This window comes from Tursiops truncatus, chromosome X (assembly GCF_011762595.2).
Source record: "Tursiops truncatus isolate mTurTru1 chromosome X, mTurTru1.mat.Y, whole genome shotgun sequence".
Classification (NCBI taxonomy): domain Eukaryota; kingdom Metazoa; phylum Chordata; class Mammalia; order Artiodactyla; family Delphinidae; genus Tursiops; species Tursiops truncatus.
In genome coordinates, this window is record NC_047055.1 from 91,166,948 (window position 1) to 91,173,696 (window position 6,749).

Genomic DNA, 6,749 nt, shown 5'->3' on the forward strand with positions numbered 1-6,749 from the left:
AGTGAAGGAAGGAGGATTGGGCAGAAGATGAAGTTAAACTTCGATGCAGTCACAAAAGAGGCTACAGCTGATCCTGCGATGAGCTTTGAACCTGAGATGGACCTGCAGAGAGTTCATGTTTGGAGCAAAGGTATCTGGCCTTTATGCCCCTGCACTAACCAGTCATTGGGTACAGGCATGATTTCGGGCAACGCATCTATCTCTTCAGGCCCACGCAAGCTCCAAAGAGGGATTTCACTGCAAGCTGTTGGCTGCTAATACGCTCAATATCTGGGGAAATGAGCGCTTCGGTCTTAAAAGTCTGGGCTTTTGAGAGGTGCCCCAAAGTACCCACCTACTGAAATATTATAGGACCTATATGATTTGGGGGGAAAAAGCCTAAATCTAGTAAAGAGAGACCACACTTGAATTATGACAGTGAAAATCATCGCTTCTCACACTGTTCCCAGACCTAAGCCAGGTCAGAGAAACAGAGCCCCTTGAATAAAGGGGTATTGGGTCCCTGGAAAGGAGGATCCTTGTGATATTGCCATAAGCACATGCTGTAAATTTGCCTCTACACCTTCCTCCCAAAGACTTGGAGCCGTTTATCAGAGTGAACGTGGACTGGGGAATGGGAAATAGCCACATCAAGGATGACCCGTAGAGGCTTAGTGCTAATCCTGGAGTTCTCAAATGCTGCTGTGGCCCGCAATCAGAGTGGTGGCCAGAGGTTAGATGACTAATAGAGTTTTAGGCTAAGACTATGATTATTTCCCCAGTTTGGGAATCATGGCTAGGGTGGAGATACTGAGCAACTGGCAGAATCCCCTCATTGGCTCCTGTGCTCAGAAAGTGAGAGCCACTGCAGTAGGAAGGGCCTAGTGAAAACCCCTGGAATTTCCATCCCCTACCAGGATAATAAGCCAAGAGTAGTATTCCTTTCCTCGGGTAACAGAGGAAAAGCTTCCAAAACAACTCCTATGGCTACAGAGAACATCTCCTTCGCAATTGCACTTAGCCTGTCCCACATCCTCTCCCTGACCCTGGCTCGTCAGCTTAGCAGGGGAGGAAATGAGAGCTAATGAGAGAGAGCAGAGAAGTGGAGTTCAGAAAAACAGCTGAAGAGATGCCTTGAAGACTTCTTTAAAGCAAGCTTGACCATCTTGCTCCCTTTCTTAAATATGCATGGAGATGATCCAATTAGTTGGAAACCTGAATTTTTTCTTCCCCTGCATTTGTAAGAAGATGAACAGTGAGAAAACACTCACCGGAATCTTTGGAGCTGAATATAAAGAGAATCCCTAGGAAAGAGGGCGATAATGTTATGGATGACAGGAGGTAAGGGCATGAGGAATTTATCAGGAATGTTGCCTCAGATTTCAATGATTCAGTGAGGGAAATTTATGAACAAGTGACTGGGAGAAAGAAAAACTCAGTATGAAGAATGATATAAAATTTGCTGGTGCCATAGCTGACAGGGGAGTGGAGGAAGAAAAATAGCATATGTGTAGAGTCTGAGTGAGACACACTGCCTCAGAGCAGGAGCGCTGGCTGTTCCTGTGACATCGTTGCATGGGCCCTAGGAAAGTCTCTTCTACCCACTCTCCTTGCTGCCCCCCAAGTATCTTTGAAATGCACTGTTAGAAATTACTTTATCATGTCTTCTTTTCCCTTGTATTTGTACTTTGAAACTTACAGCATCTAGAACGAATTTGGGTTTGTGGTTGTATTCTGTAAACACTTCCTTTTTTTGAAAATGTGAATCCTCTTGGGAAACGTGACATTTCATATTTACTGGGGGAATTAACTGCATGTGATATATACTTTCCTTAGCTATTCGAGAACACTGGGCATACACCTGAGATGTGGGACAGTAGGAAGAAGGGTGTCAAAAAGAGAGGAAAAGGCCACCAGTGGTCCCAAAAGACCTGCACTTCCTATTTTCTAATGCAGCTTCAGGCCATGAGAAAATTGTCCAGTGGAGTCAGTGGTATGAGTTCAAGTCCTACCCTGAACTTATTTTTTTTTTCTGGAACGCGGGCCTCTCACTGTTGTGGCCTCTCCCGTTGCGGAGCACAGCCTCCGGAGCGCAGGCTCAGCGGCCATGGCTCACAGGCCGAGCCGCTCCGCAGCATGTGGGATCTTCCCGGACCGGGTCATGAACCTGTGTCCCCTGCATCGGCAGGCGGACTCTCAACCACTGCGCCACCAGGGAAGCCCCTGAACTTATTTTTTATAGTTAAGTGTTATAATATTTATAACCATAAATCACAAGTTAAAAGTCATAATATTTCAATCATATAACTATAAATCACAAGTTAAAAGATTTTTTTTTTGTTTTTTTATAAATTTATTTTATTTATTTTTACTTTTGGCTGTGTTGGGTCTTCGTTGCTGTGTGCAGGCTTTCTCTAATTGCGGTGAGCAGGGCTACTCTTCCTTGCGGTGCGCGGGCTCCTCATTGCGGTGGCTTCTCTTGTTGCGGAGCACAGGCTCTAGGCGCGTGGGCTTCAATAGATGTGGCACGCAGGCTCAGTAGTTGGGGCTTGCAGGCTCTAGAGTGCAGGCTCAGTAGTTGTGGCCCATGGGCTTAGTTGCTCCACGCATGTGGGATCTTCCTGGACCGGGGATTGAACCCGTGTTCCCTGCATTGGCAGGCGGATTCTTAACCACTGTGTCACCAGGGAAGTCCCTTGCCACATTGTTTTATCATTTTCTCTCTCTGTATATTTATAAGTATTATTTTTCCTGAACCATTTGAGAGTATGCTAAATACATCATACACATCTACCCATCCACAATACTGTATTATGTTACATTTCCTGACTTTGATAATTATGCTATCATTATGTAAGAAAATATCCTTGTTCTTAAGAAGTACACATTTAAGTTTTATCTAATCTAAAATTCATATTCCAGTTTTTTTTAAACAGCAAATGGTGTGTGGTAGTGTCACCTTATTATGTTACATTTTTCTTCTTTTAATATTTATTTTATTTATTTATTTGGTTGTGCTGGGTCTTAGTTGTGGCAGGTGTGCTCCTTAGTTGCGGCTCTCTGGCTCCTTAGTTGTGGCACACAAACTCTTTAGTTGTGGCATGCATGTAGGATCTAGTTCCCTGACCAGGGATCAAACCCGGGCCCCCTGCATTGGGAGCATGGAATCTTAACCACTGTGCCACCAGGGAAGTCCCCATATTCCAGTTTTACAAATTATTTCAGTAATATCTTTGAGAACAAAATATGTTTCCTTTTCAGAAACCAATCAGTGATTGTGCATGCACCTAGCTGTTGTGATTCTTTAGTTTCTTTTAATATGGAATATTTTCTCAGCATTATTTGTCTTTCATGGCACTGACATTTTCAAAATGTACAGGCCAATACGGTGTTTTGTATAATGTCCAGCAGTGATCTGGTAATGTTTAATAGATGTCTTTCTGAAAAATAATTCCTACTGAGTCGCATTTGCCGATTTCTGTGGTATAAATATTCCCGCCATGTTTGATGTCAAGCTACTGATGTGATGTTGCTGAATGTGCCACTGGAGAGAACTGTGCACAGTCAGCTCTCATGAGCTGTATGCATAACTCCAGCACATCACTGAATGTCCCTCAGTTTGGGTTTATCTGCTTGTTTTCTCATGAATAGAACAGGTTATACATTTTTGTCAGGAGTGTCAGTGAAGTAATGCTACATAGTTCTTAGTACATCATATCAGGAGGCACACGACGTAGATATGTCCCACCTTTACTTATTTTAGAGTGAAAAAAAATACATTTGGGTATGTGTCTGTGTGTGTATAATGTGAATTTGCTTCCCCCTCAATATATGAAATATGTGGAAGTGGGAATAAGGGGATGTTCTGGTTGAAGCAGAGGAAGTCAGGTTCTCAAAGTCCCATTATCCCCACATTGTGGCCATGAGAGGACTCTGAGTTGCGCAGTTTGAAAATCACTATCCTGAATGGAGGATGAGGGTTTTATTTTCAAAGGGCACAGGATTTTAATTATTCCTGAAGGTTGTGCAATGTTAATGAAAAGGATTGGTTCGCTTATTAATATCATGCCTGTCCAGCGTGCCAACCTAAATGCACCAGTGGGACGCACTTCCATCTGTATTTATTTAACTCAAATGTATTTTTAATTAAATAGATTTGCATATCAGAGATCAGTCTCTCCTAATTTAATTATCTCATTCTTATTTCTTCAAGAGTGGTATACTTAGACTTAATTTAGTTCTGTGACAATAAGTATGTCACATAATTTTCTGGCGTCTAATTCTGTCACCTGTGAAAGGAGAAAGATGTTGTACTCACTGATCCCTGGGTCTGTATGGGAAAGGACTCTAAAATTCCAAATTGGACTGCTCCCAAAGGGACAGAGATTAGCCTAGGTACCATAGAATAACTGCAGGACTGTCACTTAGGCTCTCTGAGCCTCATCTTTCTCAAATGGAAATCTTGATCTGAGTGGGCTCAGACCAAGTGACAGCACTTCCTTGGCTCTTATCTATGAAAATCTGTTCCTCCCCACGATTCACAGCACCTTCGTCACATTTTACCTTCTTCAGGTACCCGTGGTTCCTCCTATTATTTGAAGACTTTTAATAAGAAAACAGTGAGTGGGCAAAAATATCAACTGTACAAAACATCCTATTTTTGAGGTAACTCAGTTTTATATATGCTGAAATGTTAGCTGAAGTACAGCAATTAAATCTTTTAAAAATTATGTTTTACTCTTATTTTATATATATATATATATATTTATTCTTCAATGGACTGATGGAATTTCAGCATTATAAATCTCATAAATAGGGTCTTCCCTGGTGGTCCGTGGTAAAGAATCCGCCTTCCAATGTAGGGGACGCAGGTTCAATCCCTGGTGGAGGAACTAATATCCCACATGCCGCGGGGCAACTAAGCCCGTGCGCCACAACTACTGAGCTTGTTCGCCTCAACGAGAGAGCCCTCGTGCTGCAAACTACAGAGCCTGCGCGCTCTGGAGCCCTTGCGCCACAACTAGAGAAGAGAAAACCCGCACGCCACAACTAGAGAGAAACCCACGTGCCGCAACGAAAAAAGATCCCATGTGCCACAACTAAGACCTGACACAGCCAAAAAAAACCCAAAACTCATAAATATATTTTTATTCCAGGTTATAGATTATTTATACATATTTAAAAGCAAGTGCTCAGATGTTAATGATAAATCTGAAAGAATGACATGCCTTTTTTTGTTTGTTTTTGTTTTTGCGGTACGCGGGCCTCTCACTATTGTGGCCTCTCCCGTTGCGGACCATAGGCTCTGGACGCGCAGGCTCAGAGCCATGGCTCACGGGCCCAGCTGCTCCGCGGCATGTGGGATCTTCCCGGACCGGGGCACGAACCTGTGTCCCCTGCATCGGCAGGCGGACTCTCAACCACTGCGCCACCAGGGAAGCCCATGACATGCCTTTTTAATACTATGGACGTTATTCAAGGATGCCAGAAATGATGTCGATGTGGGTGTTTGGCTATTCAGCCTTTCAAAGGTTGAGATATAAAAGGAATATTACATTTTGGATAAATGTCAAAGCTAAAGCCAACTTTCAGTTGTCCCTCACGTTCTGCCCCTGCTCCAGGCTTTTAGTAAATCTTTTTTGAAAGGACTTTTGAAACACACTTTTGCTGAGAAAGACGCCAAGGACTTTTCCAGAGCTGAAGCACCTCTAGTACACAGTCACAGTGCGGGCATGCCAGGCTTTGTCTCCCCTTGTTGCTGTTAACTCTGTCTTAGCTCACCTTCCCCACTGGGAAAATGCACATTTCCCAGTGGCTCTTCTTTGCTCTCAATTTTTGGTGTGTTTATCACCCGCTCATTTTTTAAAATGGAGCCAAAAATGGAAAGAAACAAAGGAGAGAAACAAGGAAGGCATTAAATAAATTTGACAACTGTTCTAGGTCACATTTTGGAGGAATGGGTAGCTTGAGGTGCAAATAGAAGACATGGAAACACTGGCTGCTATGCATGTCAAATAGTTCTTCAAAGTATCTTGTGGCCATAAAAGAAAACAAACGAGAAAACCAAGATAAAGAGCTACACAAATTCTGTAATCTCTGTGAAGGCAGAGGCCATGTTTTCTGTTTCTCTGTTATGATTTAGTACTGGACACTTAGTACGTAGATAATTACATGTAAAGTTAAACTCAGTTCCAGCAGCCCAGTTCCTCAGGTCCAGCTAAAGAAAAATCCTTGTCTAAAGAAAACCCTAGGGAAAGGAATCCTCATGTTTTCCATGTTTTTTCTCTCCCATATCCTCTTTCTGTTATGTTTTGATGGCTAATCATTAATTCTTTCAACAAATACTGTCTTCTTCATCTTTTTCTTTTTTTTTTTTTTTGTAAGTTTGTATTGAGTGTTTCTCTCTCAATGACTATTGAGTGTCTTCTATATGGTACTTGCCATAAAGATATGAACAAGATAAACTTGGTCCCTGCCTCAGGGTCTAGCTGAAGTTCAAGTCGTGGTGAACTTAACTTTGCTGATTGGCCTAGCTAGAATGGCCCCTGCCATGTGCAGAAGGCAAACCCAGTCTTCTGATGTATTTTCTGGGAAATGGTGTTGTTCACATGCTTACCAATCCTATTACATTCTTTCAAAGAGTTCCTTGAGCTATAGAGCCCCAAATTAACGTCCTGTTCATTTAAAATGCATCTAAATAAGATGGTTAAACAGACTAATTTCAGTATATACAGAACCAAGCAATGCTGGGGGAGTTATTTCTCAGATTC